General features: G+C 49.3%; 1 protein-coding gene across 11 annotated transcripts in view; it reads left to right on the forward strand.

Moving 5' to 3' along the window:
- IL1R1 (interleukin 1 receptor type 1) overlaps nucleotides 1–21,642 on the forward strand; it is a 133,442-nt gene that overhangs the window by 77,282 nt on the left and 34,518 nt on the right. For 3 of the 11 annotated variants that reach the window (XM_059891221.1, XM_024998607.2, XM_024998605.2), the window contains exons 2-3: nucleotides 16,971–17,122; nucleotides 20,845–20,944. The gene's annotated coding sequence lies outside the window, so the exon portion shown is untranslated. Of the gene's footprint in view, nucleotides 1–4,196; nucleotides 4,318–4,908; nucleotides 5,037–9,478; nucleotides 9,675–9,942; nucleotides 10,027–12,671; nucleotides 14,789–15,360; nucleotides 16,690–16,970; nucleotides 17,123–20,844; nucleotides 20,945–21,642 lie in introns of those variants that run through there. The other 8 variants (XM_024998606.2, XM_005212441.5, XM_024998600.2 and 5 more) reach the window with 8 other exon arrangements.

Here is a 21,642-nt window from a genome sequence, read left to right on the forward strand (position 1 = left end):
GGACTCTGAACACTGGACCTAGCGAGGCAGCCTGGCCCAGGCCCAGCATTTCTGTTGTCCAGCTGCCCCTTGGCCTGGGCCATGCCGGACCCAAGTCTTTGCTATGACATGGGTGGTGTCCAGGGCTACACCTTGGGGAGCCCAGGGATTCTGGTCTCTTCCAGAGTCCCCTCAAGCCTCCTCTCTCGGGAGGAGGCCAGGGTCTCTCTTTTGTTTGGTGGCAGGGGAGAATGGGGTGCTGAGTCTCCTCTCAGTGACTGTCCAGGGTCAGCAAACACCAGGCATCTCTTCTCTGCTTTTCTTCTTGCCTCCTGCTGAACGCTGCTCCTCTGGGTGGGAAAAATACCTTGTGCTCTTTACATGAATGTACATCCTTCTGAACTCGATGGTTTATGATATAAATGAGAGGCTCAGAGTTCACCAGCATTTTAGCTTTGGGGAGTCAAGGAAACAAGCACATAAACGCTCCCTCTTTAGAGCTGTCATGTCTGGCCTGAATGTTCACAATGGGCAGTCTTCAAAGTGTCATGCCTCATTGGTCATGGGCAGCGTCTTGTGTTTCAGACCATGAGAGCATGCTGTACCAGTCAACCAGGTGCTGTTTCTTTCATGCATTGTAAGATGGTCCTCCTGAAGAGGGTCACATGATCTGAGGAGCTTGCCAGGTAGGAGAGAGACTGAAAATTCTCAGGGAATACAGTCTTTCTTAGACTTCCCTGTAGCTCAAATGGTAAAGAATCTGCCTGCGATGCAGGAGACTAGGGTTCGATCCCTGGGTTAGAAAGTACCTCTGGAGAAGGGAATGGCAATCCATTCCAGTATTCTTGCCTGGAGAATTCCATGGACAGAGAAGCCTGCCAGGCTATAGTCCATGGGGTCGCAAAGAGTCGGACACGACTGAGTGACTAACACACACAGTCTCTGTTAAGGAAGGTGGTCTGGGGGGTAGCAGGCAGTCGAGTCTCCCAAGTGAGAGTCTCAGAGATGGGAGGGGAGTGAGGGACACACACTCCAGAAGTGTTCTGTTGTTTCTGTTGCTCACACACTTTTGTCAAACTACATGTGTCGTCATTTTCATGAAAGGTCTCTGACTTAAAGTATACCCTGCATCTACAGTATCTGTGTGATGCTGAGACCAGAGCGGACAGTGACTTATGTGACAGCCTCCACCTTCTGAAGCCTCCAACCCAGGGTGGACCAGGGCAGGTGGACACACCTGTTACCTAGGAAACAGAGGGAGGACGAGCCAGGGAAGGCATTCAGCACAGCTGAGTGAGGGAGATGATGATTTCAGGATCCCAGCAAAACAGTGGTCACAGGTGAGAAGGGCAGGCCTTCAGGTCTCATCCCCACAATGGGGGGCTGTTTGAGGGTCCTCCTTGGGTCTAGGGGCCCAGGCATCTAGCAGAACAGCTGGGGTATGGGTTTGTCCGAGGCATCAGAACATAAAGAAAAATGAAAATGTAATTATTATTTCTATATGATCGCACAAATCAATTTTACTTTCTACTTGTAAATGACTTTAAAAACTTCCATTGCATAAACAGTAAGACAGTTGTATCACTTCTGGGCTAGTTCTGCAGTGTTGAGCTGGTCCCCCCATGTCAGTTTCATTAACTGCCACTTGGACACATGCGATGAAGCAGTTTCAAGTGGAAGATGCAGAGAATCGGCAGCACTGTAGGTCTGGACACACACTTGTTTGCAATCCTGCACACGTGTTGCAATCACCTGGGTCTACGGTGACACGTGTTGTTCAGTCTCTAAGTAGTTCTGACTCTTTGCAACCCCATGGACTGCAGCACCCCAGGCTTTGAGTTTTCTCAAACTCATGTCCATTGAGTTGGTGATGCCATCCAACCATCTCACCCTCTGTCGTCCCCATCTCTTCCTGCCTTCAGTCTTTCCCAGCATTAGGGTCTTTTCCACTGAGTCAGCTCTTTACATCATGTGGCCAAATTGTTGGGAGCTTCAGCATCAGTCCTTCCAGTGAATATTCAGGGTTGATTTCCTTTAGGATTGACTGGTTGGATCTCCTTGCAGTCCAAGGGACTGCAGTGGCACTACTGGTAAAGAAATTGCCAGCCAGTGCAGGAGACCTAAGAGACAAGGGTTTGATCCCTGGGTCAGGAAGATCCCTTGGAGGAGGACATGGCAACCCACTCCAGTATTATTGCCTGGAAAATTCCATGGACAGAGGAGCCTGGTGGGCTACAGTCCATGGGGTTGCAAAGGGTTGGACATGACTGAAGCAATTTAGCGCACATGCACGGGAGCTTTCAAAATTCTGATATTTGGGTGTCAGCTGCAGAGATTCTGATGACGCTTATCTGAGCATCAGCAGTCCAGATCCTCTTGGTGATTCTAACATGCAGGTTGGGTTTTGAGAACCATCACCTAAATAGAAATTCACTACGAGATGGGACATGTGACGAGTTCTCATAATGCTTTATCAGCAGCCCCAAATTGAAGCCTGTTCCTCCGAGAAAGAGGATCCATATGAACTCTCAGTTCAGTTCAGTTCAGTCACTCAGTCATGTCCGACTCTTTGCGACCCCATGAATCGCAGCACGCCAGGCCTCCCTGTCCATCACCAACTCCCAGAGTTCACTCAGACTCACGTCCATCGAGTCAGTGATGCCATCCAGCCATCTCATCCTCTGTCGTCCCCTTCTCCTCCTGCCCCCAGTCCCTCCCAGCATCAGAGTCTTTTCCAATGAGTCAACTCTTCGCATGAGGTGGCCAAAGTACTGGAGTTTCAGCTTTAGCATCATTCCTTCCAAAGAAATCCCAGGGCTGATCTCCTTCAGAATGGACTGGTTGGATCTCCTTGCAGTCCAAGGGACTCTCAAGAGTCTTCTCCAACACCACAGTTCAAAAGCATCAATTCTTCGGTGCTGAGCGTTCTTCACAGTCCAACTCTCACATCCATACATGACCACAGGAAAAACCATAGCCTTGACTAGATGGACCTTTGTTGGCAAAGTAATGTCCCTGCTTTTGAATATGCTATCTAGGTTGGTCATAACTTTCCTTCCAAGGAGTAAGCATCTTTTAATTTCATGGCTGCAATCACCATCTGCAGTGATTTTGGAGCCCCCGAAAATAAAGTCTGACACTGTTTCCACTGTTTCCCCATCTATTTCCCATATGAACTCTGGAACCAGATAAAAGAAAAAGAAAAAAAAAAGAAAAATATCATCATTTGTGGCCTCAAGACAGGCATTAGAGCAGAAGAGCTGTGGCTGCTGGACGATTTATGCTTTCTTCCATCTCAGAATTATCTGGGGCAGCTGAAGTTGTCTCAGTTCCTGAGTTTCTGATGTAGATATCAAGAGATGGGTGAGGGACACCAGCGTCTGCCCAGGCGGGAAGGGATACAGGAAGGGGTGGTGTGTTCTATTAGGAAGGAAACAATCATCGTTGACTCCGTGTCTCCTGGGAGGTTGGCCTATGAAGTCCTCAAAACAAGCTGGGGGCCAGTCACTCGCTGGAGGCACAGACTGGAAAGGGAAGGGTTCCTTGGAACCAAGGGGGTGCACTGGGACCTCAGCCTCCTCCCTCCGCCCACCCTCCCCAGGGAGGTGTAGGTGTGACCCATTCATTGCATTCCTCTGAGTTCAAAACGAACTTAAGTGAGTTTTAAGCTTAAAAGCCCACGAGGTCTGGCCAGGAAGTCTGATACCAAGATTGGACCACATGCACTGCTGTTCTCTTGTCCGGGCCCATAAGAGTAACAGTAAAAGCAGCAGGTGATTTGTGGAGCATCAACTCTGCGCCTGGCCCCAGGTTTACGGCATTAGCGCCTTGAAACCCCACAACTGCTCCACGAGGTCGGTGCTGTTAAGATCCCTTTTCGCAGAAGAGGAAACGGCGGTTCAGAGAAGATCAACAAAGTGCCTGAGGCTTGCTGAAGGTCCGGCTTGGGGACAGGAGTGTGAGCGTACCTGGGGTCGAGAGCTCCACCGGAAATCGTGCCCAGGGGCCCCGCCGTGGGGGTGGGGGACATCCACGGGGCCTAGGTCACAGTGAGTCATCCCCTCTCTGTCCCGAGGGGCGCGCGGCCGCCGTCCAGGGTCCTGCGCGGGGATGCCAGCGGGAGAGTGGCGCCGGAAGGGGCCGGCGGTCTCCCAGTTCCGCGGTGGGGCGGAGTGGGAGCCGTCCCCGCCCCAGCGGAGCCGCGCCCGTACTTTCCCGGGCGCGAGGCGGAGCCGGCAGGGAGCGCGGGTCCGGGTCCCGACCGAGGGGATGTGATGTGCCGGCTCCCAGGGCGCCTCCGCCCGCCCGGCCTCCCCGCACGCGACCACCCGGCGCCAGGTAGGAGGGCGGGGGCGAGGTCGGGGGCGGGGGTGGGGGCGGGGGGCGGGAGGGGGACGACTGTCTCTTTGGCACCTTCGCGCGGGGCGTCCCCTTTCCCTGCACAGCGCGCAGAAAGCGAGCGTCCTTTCCTCCTACTCTTCGTTGTCAGTTTGTCTTCTAAGAAGGTGATGGCGGTTTAATCTGTGTTTTGTTGTTGTTCTTTTTGCGGGGAGGGTGGTTGTTTTTATTCCTGTGTGAACCAGGAGTAAAAGCTGTTCAAATCTGTCTTTGGGGAACTTGGCAGTCTTTCTGGAGGTTTATTCTAGGGTGTGTCTGTAAGTTGCTTGCAGGCGTTTTAGTCCTGCCAAGTTGAACTGGTTTGGGAGCGGCCCTCCTAGGGCTTTGGGCTGGAAAGGGTTGTCTCCTGGAGGAGATAGTTATGAATGCCCTAACCACCGTGGGGAAGGGTAAGTTGTGGCTCCTCCAGATGAAGGTTGACACTGAGTGGTGTAGCTACAGACACTAGGGTGACACTCATTCATAACAGGCATGCACCGCACTTTACAGTTTATAAGACCGTTTATACTTAATGCTCTTTTATCCTCCCAGCAGTCTCCCGAGAGACACGCGATTATCACCCTCCTGTTACAGCGGAGGAAACAGAAGCTTAGATGGGGTGATTACCTTGGTGGAGGGCTGGCACCCAGAAGGAGACAGAGACCTCTGGACTCCACATGGTATGTGCTAAGGCGCTCAGTCATGTCTGACTTTCTGCGACCCCATGGGCTGTAGCCGGTCGGGCTCCTCTGTCCATGGGATTCTCCAAGCAAGAATACTGGAGTGGGTTGTCATTCCCTTCCCGACCCAGGGATCAAACCCCCGTCTCTTGTGTCTCCTGCATTGGCAGGTGGGTTCTTTCTTACCTATTTTATATCCTATTCAGTACTCCATTTAGTATTTTGTAGTCATACCCCCTGGTGCTCAGATGGTACAGAATCTCCCCACGATGCAGGAGACCTGAATTCGATCTCTGGGTTGGGAAGATCCTCTGGAGAAGGGAATGGCAACCCACTCCAGTATTCTGCCTCGAGAGTTCCATGGACAGGGAGCCTGGCAGGCTACAGTCCATGGGTTCACAAAGAGTCAGACGTGACTGAACGACTAAACAACAGTTTACTTAACAAATGTTTACCGAGTGTCTACTGTGTGCTGGGTACTTCTATGCTAAGTACTGAGGATAGAGTAGTGAACAAGATGGGTGCTCATCGCTGTCCTTGATTGGACAGGAGTCTGCTTGGTGAAGTAGAGGACATTGGAGGTCTCTCTGCCTAATGGGATTCTTGGAGATTTGTCCCAGTGGACAAAGTGTGGTTGTCCTGGGCATCACTCGATACACTCTGGCTCAGCCGTGCTCCTGGACAGGGCCAGATGGAGAGCCTGTGACGGGGCTGCATCCGTGGCAGGTGTGTCCATCTGGAAGCAGGCAGAGAGGCCGTGGAGAGCGTCTCACTGATCCACGTGGCAAAGCTGGACAACTGCAGTGGAGCTCCCATAGCATGGGGTTAGGGAAGCGCAGGGGGATTCGTATGCCATCAACACGGACAAACTCAATGTGAACACACCGCTGTGAAGGACAGGAGTTGTCAGGGACTCCGCCTCCTGTTGCTCCCCGTCGGCTGCTGTCGGCCGGCAGTTGCCTGTGTTTTCCTGTCTTCCAGGGTGTCGGGTGGGCTGACAGGATCTGCACTGTGAGCAGCTTTGCCCCCCCTTGAACCCCATTAGGTGCTGGGGCCCCAGGCAGTGCTGGTGCAGCCTCCTGGCTGTGGCACGCGGGAACTTGCAGAGTGATCTCACCGAGTGTGGGATGGGGCTGGCTTCCCCAGGGCTGTGGGTCACCAGCATACTTTGGAGTTCAGCACCATGAATTAAAAATAGGGAGAAAGCAAAACAACAGTGGAGACAAGGACGTCGCTGGTGGTCCCATGGTTAAGACGTCACCTTCCAAGGCAGGAGGTGTGGGTTCATTCCCTGGTCAGGAGAGCTAACATCCCACATGCCACAGGGCCAAAAAACCAAACATAAAACAGAAGCAATGTTGTAATAAATGTTGTAATAAAGATGATACACATCAAAAAAAAATTTTAAGTGGAGACAAAGTGAAATCTAGAAGTGTATAAGGTAAAGCTTGATGAACTATGTACTTTTAAAAATTGAAGTATAGTTGATTCACAGTAATTCAGGTATACAGCAAAGTGATTCAGTTATTCAAAAACCTGCAAAATTCAGTTTGCAGATTCTTTCCCATTATTTTTTTAATTTATTTTTAATTGGAGGATAATTGCTTTACAGTGTTGTGTTGTCTTCTGCGATACAACAGCGTGAATCAGCCGTAAATATTTATATGTCCTGTCCCTCTTGAATCTTCCCCCCTGCCCTGCACCCATTATGGTTTATCGCAGGATATTGAGTAAAGTTTGCTGTGGAATACAGTAGGTCATTGTTGTTTATTTTATAGGTACTAGTGTGTACTTTAGGGGCTTCCCTGGTAGCCCAGATGGTAAAGAATTGGCCTGCAATGCAGGAGATCTGGGTTCAGTCCCTGAGTTGGGAAGATCCCCTGGAGAAAGGAATGGGAACCCACTCCAGTATTCTCACCTGGGAAATCCCATGGACAGAGGAACATGGTGGCCTACAGTCCATGGGGTCGCAAAGAGTTGGGCATGACTGAGTGACTAACACTTTCACTCTCCTTCAGTGTGTACCTTATTGGGTGACCCCAGTGGGGCTGCAGGAACAAAAGAAAGCACAGTGCTCCGTCCTGCCGGCTTCTCAGGCCTGCCCAGGGCACTCTCAGCACTGCTGGATGGGACCTCAGCGCAAACTAACAAGCATCTCGGGGTGTGCCTGGGGCACTGGCGTTCCTAGAGTCCCCAGGCTGGTTCTAACGAGTAGCTGAGGCCGACAACACCAACACGTTTTCCTGTAGGCACCTGGCATAGCACAGCCTCCCGTGTCTTCAAGATCAGAAAGAAGCACTCAGGAGATGCAAAAGCATTCCTGGTAGAGAGAAGCAGGCACTCGCTCCTGAGAGTCCCCATTTAAGAGGTACAGAGTACAAGTACATGTACCTGATTCCTGATTTTGGGCCATCTCTCAAATGACCCCCACTAAAGTGCAGTTTGGTAGCTGGGTTTCAGGGGGACTCAGGGTGCTGTTGATGGAGGAGCAGCTTGGCATTCCAGGCTCTGCACAGCTGGCTTCCCAAACCAGAGAACTCAGGAAGTGGAAGTGTCAGTCAGTGATGTCTGGCTCTTTGCAACCCCATGGACTGTAGCCCACCAGGCTCTTCTGTCCATGGGATTCTCCAGGCGAGAATACTAGAATGCGTTGCCATGCCCTAGTCCAAGGGATCTTCCCAACCCAGGGATCAGACCCAGGTCTCCTGCATTGCAGGCGGATTCTTTACCATCTGGGCCCCTAGGGAACTCATGGACCCCTGAAAATACAGCCAGTTGCTCCTGACCAAGAGTCAAATTGAGTCAGATGCTATCACTTTAGACCGGTGCTTCTCACCTCACTCAAAACCAAATATCCTCCCCCTTTTTATTTCTTTTTTTATTTTTTAAATTATGGAAGTATGATAACACAGTTACAGGACACTTGGAAAATATACAACAAAACTACATATAGTTGCACTATAAATTACAATTTTTTTAAGTAGATAAATTAATATTTTTAGTTGGAGTTTCAATATCAAATTCTCAAAAATTAATAGAATGAATAGAAAATTAGAAGGAAAAGTAGGCTTGCAAGGCACTATGAACCAATTCAACATAATTAAGATTTATACAGTTTTTGCACAACAGCAGCATACAAATTCTATTCAAGTTCCCATAGACTATAAATCAAGAGACACTGGAATATGTCCAGGGACATAAAACAAGGTGCAAAAATTTCATGGTCTAAATGAATACTCCCTTTTCATGAAAATATTTTAACCCCCCCTTTACAATTCTGAGTTGATATAATAAAACTTAGCTACAACATAATTTCCAAATAATATAGTAGCCTGTGTAAGGAATAAGTAAATTAATTTGGGTTAAAATGATGTATTTTGGTGTGTAGATGCTTGGGTAGGGGCCGACTGGTCTGACGAAGTCAGTGGTGTTTTATGCAGACTGAATGCAGGGATACAGGACGCCTGCCCATGTAGCCTGGAGCAGACACATGGTCCACACACCCCTAGGTGAAGACTGACTGGTGATCAGGGTCTGAGTGGTGATGGGAGGCCAGTCTTCCCTCCATTTCCACAGTGATTGCATCCCAGGAAAATTCAGGATCTATGAAACTGTGCCAGCAAAATATATTTTATCCCAGTGGAGGATGGAGTAGGGGTGCCAGGCTCCCAAAGTGGTAAATGATGCTTCTGTCAGCGTGAAGGTCTGTGGGAGCCTGGAATTCAAGCAGGATGAGGGCCAGGTCTTCACTGTTGGGTGGGAGGGTGCTATTCCAGACGAGTGGTATCCATGGTCTCTGCCACTAAATGACCACCCAGAGAGTCCCCTTCCCCACAGTTTCCAAAATGCTCCCTTGAGGGGCATGCTGGCCCCATTGAGAACCACTGCTTTTGCTGCATCGGTTGGTAGTAAGTAATGAAAGCAGGTATGTGCCCTGAAACAGCAAGGCATCGACGGTAGCCGGAGCTTCCCAGGTGACTCAGTGGTAAAGAACCTGCATGCCAGTGCAGGAGACCAGGGTTTGATCCCTGGGTCAGGAAGATCCTCTGGAGAAGGACTGGGCACCCCACTCTGGTGTTCTTGCCTGGAGAATCCCATGGACAGAGGAGCCTGTCGGGGTGCTCTACATGGGGTTGCAGAAGAGTTGGACACGACCTAGTGACTAAACAACGAGAATAGCAGCAGGTGTGAGCTGGCCATCGGGGGTGCACACGCACTAACTGTCAGAAGGTTGGAGAGGAGATGATAGAAATCAGCTTGGTGGGGCCACGTGCATTACCAGGAGGTGCCTGCTCAGAGGCTCACAGGAACTTCAGAGGAGATGGAAATGGAAATGTCTGTATCCTGATGGGGGTGTTTCTGGTGTCTGCAGTTGTCCTGGTTTATGGGATTGTAGACTAAAGATTTGTTGTGTATTTCGCTGTGTGCATGTTTTACTTCAGTAAGAAAAAAACCCCACGAGTGAAAACACGGAAGGATTCTTGCAGAGACTGTCTGGTGCTCTGAGACTCATCTGTGGACCCCATTCTGGGAAGCGGAACTGTTCTCACCTGAGCAGGAGCCAGTGCTCCAGGCATCTTCTCTCTCCCTGTCGACTCTGCAAGTCTTGTGTGGCCGCTGTCCATCTCAGAGCCTTTGGCAAGTGTCTGGGTTGGGGCTGTGCCAGAGGGTAAGATGCTGGAAGAGGCAAGGCAGTGTGCTTAACACATTATTGACCAGAGGCATAGCAAAATGCCTTTTGTTACCCAGATGTTATTGACTGGAGACCTTTCAGTATTCACTTACATAACAATCTGCAGGCCACAGGCATTAGTTTCTGCAGAATTCCCCAGTCAACAGATTAAAAAGGCACCAGGGATGGAGACCAGGGTCACTTCCATCACTCAATCTGGTTTCTCTTGTCCAGGAACCCGAGGAAGGCAGAGTGGAGACCTTGCCAAACTCCAGCCTGGCGGTCAAGGGCGTTCCTGTCTGTAGCCTGCTTGTGACAGTAATCACTTCCCTCCGTGCCTCATTTTCACCTCTTCCCTGAAAACCCATGTGACACCACCAATATGGTGCTGTGTAAGAGCTGAATAGCTTAGGATTCCTAGCAACACCGGAAACCTCTGTGGCTATTTTTACTTTATCTTCATGTCCTATTTGCGATATCCTTATGATAAAACCCCCAAACTTTCCTTTCCCCGTTTGTTTGGGTAACTAAGTCAGTTCTGTGAGCTACAGTTTCAGATCTGTCTGCTGATAGAAAGATTGCCAATATCTCAGGGGTTTTTGGACTTTGGGGTTTTGGGGGAGGATGTATATTCCTACCACCTCTGGTGGGATAGTTTTTTTTGGTCAGAGTCATGGAAAGCTCTTCCTCGGGGGAGGATCGGTGACGGCCATGCAGGTCATGTGGTCGAGGTTTAGGACGTGTCATTCATCTCTGCAGAATGGGGCAGTCATGTCACCCGGGAGCACGCTGTGGGGACCCCAGGAGGACACGTCCATGTTCTCCTTCCTGGTGCAGAGCCCGTCTGGGGTCTTCTCTGTCCTTGGGGTTGGTGTCCAGCCTTGTGGGTGTGTCAGGGGGGCTGAGGAGAGGGGACTGTGGTGCTCACCCAGGACAGTGCCTCTCAGATTTTACCTCCAAAACATTCCTCTTGGAAAATCAAGAGTGGATGCTCGGCTGAGCACGCCATGATGTCACCTTAAGGGACGATTTTTTGTCTTGTGTTTTATCTCTTGGGGACTTTTCTTTCTGCTTCATGACATAGTCCTGTATCCTCTAATAGAAAAATTACTAATATAAAATAATTTGTAATTAATTTTATATTAATATAAATGTGTATGTTAATATAAGTTATTGATACATATTAATATAAAAGTTTATAGTATGTTTAAATATATATTTAAATTACATTTAATTTATTATTTTATATTAATATATTTTGTTAATGTATATATAACATAACATTTTATATTAATATAAAATAATAAATGGAATTCATTTTATATTAATATAAAAACTCCCCCCAGAAAATCCTCATGGAGAATCATTGCTACAGGAAGATAGACACTGAGCTCCCTGGCCATTTGCAGCTTATTTCTGGGACTTTGCTTTTAAGAAACAAAGACCGGTGTAAACACAGAATTCTAAAGTATTTTCCACCATCATGTAGTTCTCTGGCTTTATAAGTTCTTTTACTGCCTTGTCTTCAAAACTAACATTTTTAGTTTTAATAATGACTGTTTAATAGCTGGCTGAATGCTTGTCAGAGGTGAAGGTCCTCATTATGGGCTTCATTTTAATACCATAATCCATTCCCCATGTATGTTTCCACTAATTTTCCATAGAGCATGTGGGTGGTGACATTTCATAAGTCTTATAGTCTTTGCTTTCCCTGGGGACTCATACACCGCCTCTTTTTGTTATAGGTGAATTAGTTAGAGCGTCATTCTCTGAATATTTCTCCATTATGTCAGGCATACATGTAGGCTGTGTCTGTTAATGTTTGGGATGAGAAGTCATATTAAATGATTCCGTCTGTGTCTGTACAGGGAGACACAGAGTTTACAGGGAGATGCTCAGTGTGGAGAGTGAGTTGGCGTGAAGTGGAAATATGGAAACTACCATTAGGATTTCCTTTTTATGGCTCAGCTGGTAAAGAATCCGTGTGCAATGTGGGATATCTGGGTTCGATCCCTAGGTTGGGAAGATCCCCTAGAGAAAGGAATGACAACCCACTCCAGTATTCTGGCCTGGGGAATGTCATGGACTCAATAGTCCATGGGGTCACAAAGAGTCGGACACAACTGAGTGACTTTCACTTCACTTCCCTTCTGTATTGAGAGGCAGGGCTCTGCTACTTCAGGTCTCTGGAAGAGGGAGGGGCTCCTTAGGGCTACAATATGCCTCCTTGGGTTTCTGCAGAAACTTCCCTTAAACTCGGATAGGATAGATCCCACCCAGGCCCTGTATTTTTTGTTTGTTTGCTTTTGGTTTTGGTTGTGTGGCATGTGGAATCTTAGTTTCCCCGACCAGGAATTGAACCTGTGCCCACCCTCCACGCCCCCGCCCCGCCACACACACACACAGTGGGAGCACAGAGTCTTAACCATTGGTGTGTGTGCTTGGGCATGTCTGACTCTTTGTGATTCCAAGGACTGTAGCCCAGTAGTCCAGACTGTAGTCCAGGCCGCTCTGTCCACGGGATTCTCCAGGCAAGAATACTGGAGTGGGTTGCCATTTCCTTCTCCAGGAGATCTTCCCATCTAGGGATTAAACCTGTGTCTCCAGCATCTTCTGCATTAGCTGGCATATTCTTTACCGCTGAACCACTTGGGAAGCCCCTTAACCACTGAACCACCAGGGAAGTCCCCCAGACCCCATACTTTGGGGGCTTCTGCCCTGCTTATCAGCTGGCCACAGGCTTCTGCATGGCCAGGAGTCTTAGAGCTTAGAGGATGGTACAGAACCCAGGAGCCCTGGAATTCCCTGCCCAGATAGCCTGCCCTCAGATTCCAGGGTGGACGCAGGCCTCTTTCCCGATAGTCCTCTGTGGACTCCACTGCCTGAGGGCCTCCCTGGTCTGCAGAGTGGCCAGGGCTATATGCAGGGTGGGAGAGGGGAGGGTGGGGATGCCTGCCTGTGGGCACGCTAAGGGCCCCCACAGTATGGGATGGAGCTGGGGGCAGGCCGGGGAGTCAGGCTTGGAGCTTACTGTGGATAGAGACCCCCTGAACCCCACGTAGCAAGGCCCCCTGTAGGCCCTGTGTGGACGGTGCAGCCCAGACACATGTGTGTCTTCCTGCATCTTCTGTGTGTGTCTGCCGTGTGTGTGCCTGCCGTGTGTGCGTGCCTGCCGTGTGTGCGTCTGCCGTCTGCGTGCGTCTGCCGTGTGCGTGTGCCTGCCGTGTGCGTGTGCCTGCCATGTGTGCGCCTGCCGTGTGTGCGCCTGCCGTGTGTGTCTGCCGTGTGCGTGTGTCTGCCGTGTGCGTGTGCCTACCACGTGTGTGCCTGCTGTGTGTGTGCGCCTGCCGTGTGTGTGTGCCTGCCGTGTGTGTGCCTGCCGTGTGTGTGTGCCTGACGTGTGTGTGTCTGCCGTGTGTGTGTCCGTGGTATGCCACCTCAGCCCCTGCATGCCTGGCTTCTGTCCTGGAAGACAAGATTCACAATGAGGGGGAATTCCTCAGATACAAGAAGGAAATGCCTCAAGAATTAGAAGGCCTTAATAGTAATAGATTCTTTATGGCCACAAGGTGGGAGCAACTGTCCCCCCGCTGCGCTGGGACCCTGGGCCTTGAGGAAACCCCTTCGGTTCCTATGACACCATGTCTCTTTTCCTTTGTCTGCACCGAGTGTGCAGTTTCTTACCGTGATAGGAAGGCGCTATGGATGAAGTCCGCCATTCCCCGAAGTAGGGCTTTCCATGGGGCCAGTATGTTCATTGTAAATTCTGATACTTAGTCTCTGTTCTTAATTTAGCTCACGTTGAAGTTTGTCTTTCTGGATCTAGTAGGAAATTGCTTTATGCCTCAGATTTTCATTTTCACCTTATCTTTAATAAACCTGTAGCTGTGTATGTATGTTCCGTGGACCACCTAGTTATGCTGTGATGTGCTGGTTTCCAGATGTTATCCTCAAGAAGCAATGGCAGCTCTACTTGGGGAGTTGACAATGGCTCGCTGTTTCACGGAGTGTCATAGAAAGCTATGCCATGTTTTCACTCCTGGTGCACCTAGTCAGCAGACCAGACCGGTGGAGGTGGGGTGACTGGCCGAGGCTTCTGGTCACCCCACCCCTCCATGACTGCCCAGGTCAGACAGTGCCCTGGGTCAGACAGTACCCTGGGTACCTCAATGCACTGCCACGGCTCTGCACATCAGCTGGAAGCTGCGATGGAGACAATGTCAGCAAGTCTGGGAAATTTCATACGTAATAAAGGCAAGGGGCGGGGGGCGCTTGTTCATTTACTGGGGGAGTTAATCATCTTATTTTATGTGGAAAATTCACCAGAGAAATAACGTGGTGGAATAAATCAGTGACTGTAGATATTTTCTAAAAGGATAATTTTTATTTATTTTTCTTTATCGGTGTTTTGTTGCTTTACAATGTTGTTAGTTTCTGCTGTACAGCAAAGTGAGTCAGCTATATGGAGTCTTTCTGGATTTCCTTCCCATTTAGGTCCCCACAGAGCATTGAGAAGAGTTCCCTGTGCTGTACAGCAGGTTCTCATTAGTCATCTGTTTTACGCATGGTATCCATAGTGTGCACATGTCAGCCCCAGTCTCCCAGTTCCTCCCACCCCATTTCTTCCCTTGGGATCCATACATTTGTTCTCTGTGTCTACGTCTGTATTTCTGGTTTGCAAATAAGCTCATCTGTATGTTTTTCTAGGTTCCACATATATGTGTCGATATATTAAAAGCAGCAAGGAAAAAGCAACAAATAACAAATAAAAGGATATATTGAATTTTATTACAAATCGATTTCAAAACACCATTTTTTAAATCTTTGCTGAGTTTCCTCTGGATAAGGGGGGTGATGCTGACCCAGAATTCCTCGTGGCATTGAAGTGCTGCAGTCCAGCTCCTGCTCCCCAGTCCCTCGGACCTCCTGCCCCCTCCAGCTGTGAGCCTTTGTCCCCCGCCTTAAGCACTGGTGCACCTTCTCCCGGGCAAGTCTCAGGCATCTCCAGCCCCCGGGGATGGCTCCCCTCTGCCTGTCCTCTGACTCGTGGGCAGTGCGTGCTTCCCCTGCTTCATTCCAGGTGGGTGTTGGTCCCTTTTCGGTCTAGTGCAAAGGTGGTGGGTGGGTTCCTTCTGGCCTCCCTCCCTCTCTCTCTCCTTCCTTCCACCCTGACTTCTACACGTGTTATTGAACTCTTAGCACATGCAGGATGTGTAAGGGGGGGCCGTCCTCCGAGGACTGCAGGAGACTCAGGGGATCTGCCCTGGACCCTTCTTCCTTGGCTGGGCAGGGAGTTCCAGTGACTGGGGGAGCCGCCCAGCGTGGCCAGGGCTCTGCATCCCTGAGGCAGCCAGTGCGGGGTGTCAAGGAGAGCCTGTGTAACTTGGCACTCATAATTGTGGAGGAAGGGGGTGCGCAGGAGCCCGTGGGAGAGGCTGTTGATCAGAGAATCCACTCGGAGCTGATCAGAAGTCATAGGAGAAGCTGGCCGACTAGGAAGGAACGGATTGAATGACAGTCATGGGAAGCACTGTAGAGGCAGCAGGAGGCAGAAGGATTCAGGGCTCACAGATGAGCCAGGAGCAGAGATGGCCCGGAGCTGACGGAGGAGAAGGGCTGGGCCCTCATTCCAGGGAGATGGCCCAGAGCAGGGGTGGGTGGGGGCCATGTGCTGTAGAGCCGTCTAGTAAGATGGGGACTTGGAGGGGTGGTCCCTTCACGTGGAGTGACCAAGAGCCTGTGGTAGCCTATGTGACACATTTCACAAGGTCCGTGAGACTAGGGAGCAGAGGGCAGGCCATTCAGAGTGGATATGAAAATCCTTTTAAGAAGTTTCTGGGGCAAAGAGGAAGAGAGAAAGTGAAGTGGTTAGCGGGGTGTGGTGTCCACTTCTTTGCAGAAGATTTCCTGGGCTTCCCAAATAAATCCATTCTGCTCATCCGTCCTCCCCTTTCCCCACTCTGTTAGTTTCTCCCTGAGATCGTCCACAGGGCTCCCATCAGCTATGGTCATTCTGAGCCCGTCAACGGGAGGGGCTTGGGGATGGGTAGATCCTGGATGCGTGTCTTTGATCTGGTGCCTTATGCTTCACAGTGATGAGCTCTGACGCCTTGATGCGATGCCCTGTGCTTTCTCACAGTAAATCCAAAGTGAACAACAAGGGTGGCATTTAGCACATTTAGTCTATGTGGAAGGTTTGGCATTGAGTTAGGCTGTTTTACCCACTGGGCATTGAAAGCCCTTATGCTGAGGCTTTCCCAGCTTCTCAGAGGCCCAGGGAAATGATACAGACCTGAGAAAAAATAAAATATCAGACTCCAGAATACTAAAAGTAAACTGCAGACTCGGGAGTGGATGATGAACTGGCTGCAGGATGTCTCAGAAGGGCAGTCCCATCTCAGCTTTCTGAAGTTTTCTCAAATTATGTAACCCATCACGGATCACAGCCTTGTCGTGATGAAGGGGCTTACATAACTCAATGACACTATAAGCCATGCAGTGCAGGGCTACCCAGACAGAAGGGGATCAAACTAGTCAGTCCTATAGGAAATCAACCCTGAATATTCATTGGAAGGACTGATGATGCTGAAGCTGAAGTTCCCATATTTTGACTACCTGATGCAAAGAGCCAATTCGCTGGGAAAGACTGAGGGCAGGAGGAGAAGGGGGGCAACAGAGGATGAGATGGTTAGATAGCATCACTGACTCAGTGGACATGAATTTGAGCAAACTCCAAGAGATAGTGGAGGACAGAAGAGCCTGGCATGCTGCAGACCATGGGGTCAAAAAGCGTTGGACATGACTGAGCAACTGAACAGCACAACCTCAGTAGAAAATTATGTAATTTGGAATGCAGGTGTTAAAGAAGAGTGGAAAGGACAAGTGACGATTCGTAGAGGAAGCCTGTTTTTAAACAGGGCCTGGAAGTTTCTCCTAGCAGCTGGGGAGTTTCTCGGAGCGTGATTCTCAAGGTGCCTTAAGGTATGGGCTCCTTGAGGTGGTTTGACTCATTCCTGCGCCCCAGTGTACAGCAAAGTGCCAGGTGTGTGTTCAGTTAAAACAAACGAGGGGTTGTCAACCTCTGTACTCCTCACCCCGACTTGATTTCCTGAATGTTTTCTCAAAGGACGTGCTCTTTAAATGCGTGACTCACCTTTGCAAGCTTGTTTTGTTATTTTGGACACCTTGAGACCTGTGCAGTGGTGGATGACTTACCGTCTCCATTCGAGTTCACGCTCACGTGTGTGCTCTTCCTTCCCCAGGCAGCTGCGGCCCCTGAAGATGCCAGCTCCCTCCTAAGAAGTGGGCCCGCCTCCTACAGGAAACGACCTTCTCCACAGTGACCAGGCTGGTTCACCCCAGGGCCTCACCCGCCTTCTCTCATCAACAGCGGAAGCTTCCCACCGTGTTTAAGGTAGTTCTGGACTATCTCTCACTGTATACAGAATATTTTGTTTTTGTCGGTGTGTTTTTCTTTGGGACAGCTCCGTGGTTTTATCTGACTTCTGAAGGGGTCTGTGACCCTAGAAAGAATCACTGCCCACCCACTTTCCCAGGGTCACCCCCGCTTTAGCTCCAGCTGTGATCTTGTGATGGTGTTCCCAGTACAGGTCTGAGCTGTCTCAACTCCAGGTCGTCCCAGATCCCCTGTGGATTTCACTTAACTTTCACCTAACTCTCATGGTCGCAGGGTCTGTCATGTGGTTCCAGGAGACCCAGGCTGGTGGTGCAGCGAGTGACACCCCTGTGGGCATCTCCTCGGCTCTGTGGGTACTGGAACCCACCCTCCTCACCCTGCCCTGCCCCTTGCTGGCACCACACGAGTGACTCAGGGCCAGTGGGTCCCAGACCCACTCAGTCACTGCTTCTCTGGCTTACCTCCCAGTGAGTCTCACTTTGTTCGTCTGTCTCTGTTGGCTGCTCATGACTGCATCCCTGCTCAACCTGGATGGCCCCTCCTTGGCTGCCTGCTCTCCCTGCCTCCTCACTCATTTCCCATTTATATTCCACGTAGGTGCCAAAATTTCCATTAAAAAAAAATCTGATCGTACACTACTCTGTGGCTTAAAGCCTTTCAATGGTTGTTTTGCCACCTACAGATTCCAGTCCCCACTCCTCAGCAAGGATCTGCGTGTTCTGGGCTCTTTCCGCCTCTCTAAGCTTTGCTGCTTTGCACCTCAACTCTGACTTACGGTCAGGAATGTGATGAATCTCCCCTGTGCTCTCCCCCCATGAGGCTCACCTCACGCCTGGGGCAGCTGTCCGCATCATGGTGTGACTCAGTGGACATGCCCACTCTCCCTGCTGGCTGGTGAGCTCCTTGAGCCCCTGGGTCAGTATTTCTAGTCTTGTTCCCAGGACCAAGTATAGACATAGGCACGCAGTTGTTGTTCAATTGTGTCTGACTTTTTGTGACGTGATGAACTGCAGCATGCCAGGCTCCCCTGTCCCCCACTGTCCTCTGGAGTTTGCTCAAACTCATGTCCATTGAGTCAGTGATGCCATCCAACCATCTCATCCTCTGTTGTCCCCTTCTCCTCCTGCCCTCAGTCTTTCCCAGAATCAGGATCTTTTCAAATGAGTCAGCTCTTCACATGAGGTGGCCAAAGTATTGGAGTTTCAGCTTCAAAACCAGTCCTTCCAAAGAACACCCAGGGCTGATCTCCTTTAGAATGGACTGGTTGGATCTCCTTGCAGTCCAAAGGACTCTCAAGAGTCTTCCCCAACACCACAGTTCAAAAGCATCAATTCTTTTGCGCTCAGCTTTCTTTATAGTCCAACTCTCCTTCCAGTGAATATTCAGGGTTGATTTCCTTCATGATTGACTAGTTTGATCTCCTTGCAGTCCAGGGGACTCTCAAGAGTCTTTTCCAGCACCACAGTTCAAAAGTTCAAAATTCACAGTTCAAAATTCTTTGGCGCTCAGACTTCTTTATGGTCCAACTCTCACATCCATACATGACCACTGAAAAAATCATAGCTTTGACTATACAAACGTTTGTCAGCAAAGTGATATCTCTGCTTTTTAATATGCTGTCTAGATTGGTCATAGCTTTCCTTTCAAGGCATGTGGTAGATCTTCAATATACAGTCATGTGGTAGATATACCAATTGACTGTATATTGACTTTACTAATTCACTCAGCAGTGAATGAGTAAAGAAATAAATGGATACCTCAAAATAATTTTACCAGAACTTATATCTATTATCAGAACATGCTGCTGCTGCTAAGTCGCTTCAGTCGTGTCCGACTCTGTGCGACCCCATAGACGGCAGCCCACCAGGCTCCCCCGTCCCTGGGATTCTCCAGGCAAGAACACTGGAGTGGGTTGCCATTTCCTGCTCCAGTGCATGCAAGTAAAAAGTGAAAGTGAAGTCGCTCAGCCGTGTCCGACTCTTAGTGACCCCATGGACTGCAGCCCACCAGGCTCCTCAGTCTATGGGATTTTCCAGGCAAGAGTACTGGAGTGGGGTGCCACATGAGATGACTGATAACAGTGTTAACTCAGAGTGACCATTTGCGAGATGGTGTTCTAAGCCCTTCACATGTGGTAGCTCATTTAATCCCCACAATAGTCCTTTAAGGACAAATACTCTTATCATGGTTCCAATTTTATCCAAAGGGGGAACTGAAACACAGAGGCTGAGCTTCTATCCAGTGTGGGTATGTGGGATGTGTCTTGTGATCACATGTGAAAGTGAAGTGAAAGTGTTAGTCACTCAGTCGTGTCTGACTCTGTGCGACCCCCTGGACTGTAGCACACCAGGCTCCTCTGTCCATGGAATTCTCCAGGCAAGAATACTGGAGTGGGCTGCCATTTCCTTCTCCAGGGGATCTTCCTGTACATATGGCTGATGCCTAAATTGTGAGCGTCTTGAAGAGCAGGTTCTCATTTTATATTTCACTTGATTTACTTCGAATTTTTAAATCATATTTTATTTATTTTTGGCCACACTGAGTGGCATGTGGGGTCCCTGGTTCCCCGACCAGGGATTGAACCTGTGCTCCTTATGTTGGAAGTGCAGTCTTCACCACTGGACAACCAGGGAAGTCTCTATTTTGAATTTTTAAAATTATTTTTGTCTCTGGCACTCCCATTTTGCCTGGCATACAACAGAACATGAATGTCGCTGAGGGATTTTCTGACTTGGCCAACCTTTCAAGGACTCTCAGGGTAAAAGCTAGTCCGGTTTGGCTTTGCTCTTGGAATTTTTGTGTCACTTTGGGGCATAAGGGGGATTTTGTTAATTTTGGTTGGGAGCATGTTTAGCGTGGCCTTGGGTGGTGCCTCTTTACCTGCTTCTTCTCCACTGTCCTTGCTCCCTGGGTTTTGTGACTCTTAACCCCCATCCCATGGTTTGGAGCTGATCCCCTGGCCCTAGAGTCCTGGGAATGACAGGGATTCATCAGGGGATAGAAAGTCCCCTGTGGAGGGGAAGGGGGCGTCTCCCACCTCCTCCTTTTTCCCAGAACAGTTCCAGGACAGGTGAAGTAAAACCTGGACCCCTGGGGCTGGTCTTCTGTGTTTTATGATTCTGTGTATGTGCATTCTCAGTTGCTAAGTCTTGTCTGACTCTTCTGCCATCCCAGGGACTGTCTATGCCATCCAGGTTCCTCTGTCTATGGAATTTCCCAGGAAAGAATACAGGAGTGAGTTGCCATTCCCTTCTCCAGGGGTCTTCCTGACCCAGGGATAGAACCCATGTCTCTTGCATCTCCTGAACTGGCAGGCAGATTCCTTACCCTGAGCCACCTGGGAAGTGCTTTATGCATCTAACAGGATACAAAGGGCTCTGAAGTCATCATCACCTGTGTAGATGAGGAAACTGCACAAGGAGGAGTTATGTCCAAGATCACGCTGGTCTTGGACTGGTCGTTATTAAGCATTGCTTGCCCACAATTAATTTGGAGATACATCTTCAGACGCACACACTATGAATTCAGCTTGGCACCTTCCTTGTCTTCTCTGTCTACTCATCGAGCAAGCCAGAGCTTGTAACTAACAGCTGGCAGAATTCAGTTGATTTTGTGATGTCTTTGTCTCATTTTTAATAAACAAATATGGGTTATGGATTGACCTGGAACAGGTAATTGGGAAATGCATTAACCCTTTATTTTCTTCCTCTGTATTGTAGAGATTTAAAACACACTTCCTCGGGGTGACAGAGTTAATAAACCAGACGGCAGGACGTCAAAGCCTCCTATCTTATTTGATAATCTGAGTACCGTTTAAAGGTAAATATGATGATAATATTGTTAATCTCGATTATTTTGGGAGAAGGCTAATTTATGTGAATAAAATGTCAGAATTACAGGATATTTAAGGAATGTGGCCTTACTGCTCTGAGGTAGGTTTCAAGGCTTGAACCAGGTATAGAAGTCATTTTCCTCATGCTGAGGGTAAGTGGAGGAGAATGGGAATGGAGGTGTTTCTCAGGCTTGTGTGTGTGTATGTGTGTGTTCAGTCACTCAGTTGTATCTGACTCTTAGCGACCCCGAACACTGTAGCCCGCCAGGCTCCTCTGTACGTGGGATTTTCCAGGCAAGAATACCGGAGTGGGTTGCCGTTTCTTACTCCAAGGGATCTTCCCAACCTAGGGATTAAATCCAAATCCTGCATTGGCAGGCAGATTCTTCACCACTGCGCCATCTGAGACGAGGCTGGTCTCTCATGCTTAGAATGTCTTTTATTCCCTGCGTTTGCAGGCACACCTCAGAGATACTGCAGTTGGGTTCTAGATCACCACAGTAACGCAAGTCACACACTTGTTGTTTCAAAGCACATATAAAAGTTTATACCATACTGCAGTCTATTAAATGAGCAATAAAAAAGCGATGTATGTACCTTAACTAAAAAATACTTTATTGCTAAAAAAGTGCTGACCACCATCTGAAGCTTCAGTGAGTTACAGCCTTTTTGCTGGTGGGGCGTC

Source organism: Bos taurus, chromosome 11 (genome assembly GCF_002263795.3).
Source record: "Bos taurus isolate L1 Dominette 01449 registration number 42190680 breed Hereford chromosome 11, ARS-UCD2.0, whole genome shotgun sequence".
In the NCBI taxonomy this organism is placed as follows: Eukaryota; Metazoa; Chordata; class Mammalia; order Artiodactyla; family Bovidae; genus Bos; species Bos taurus.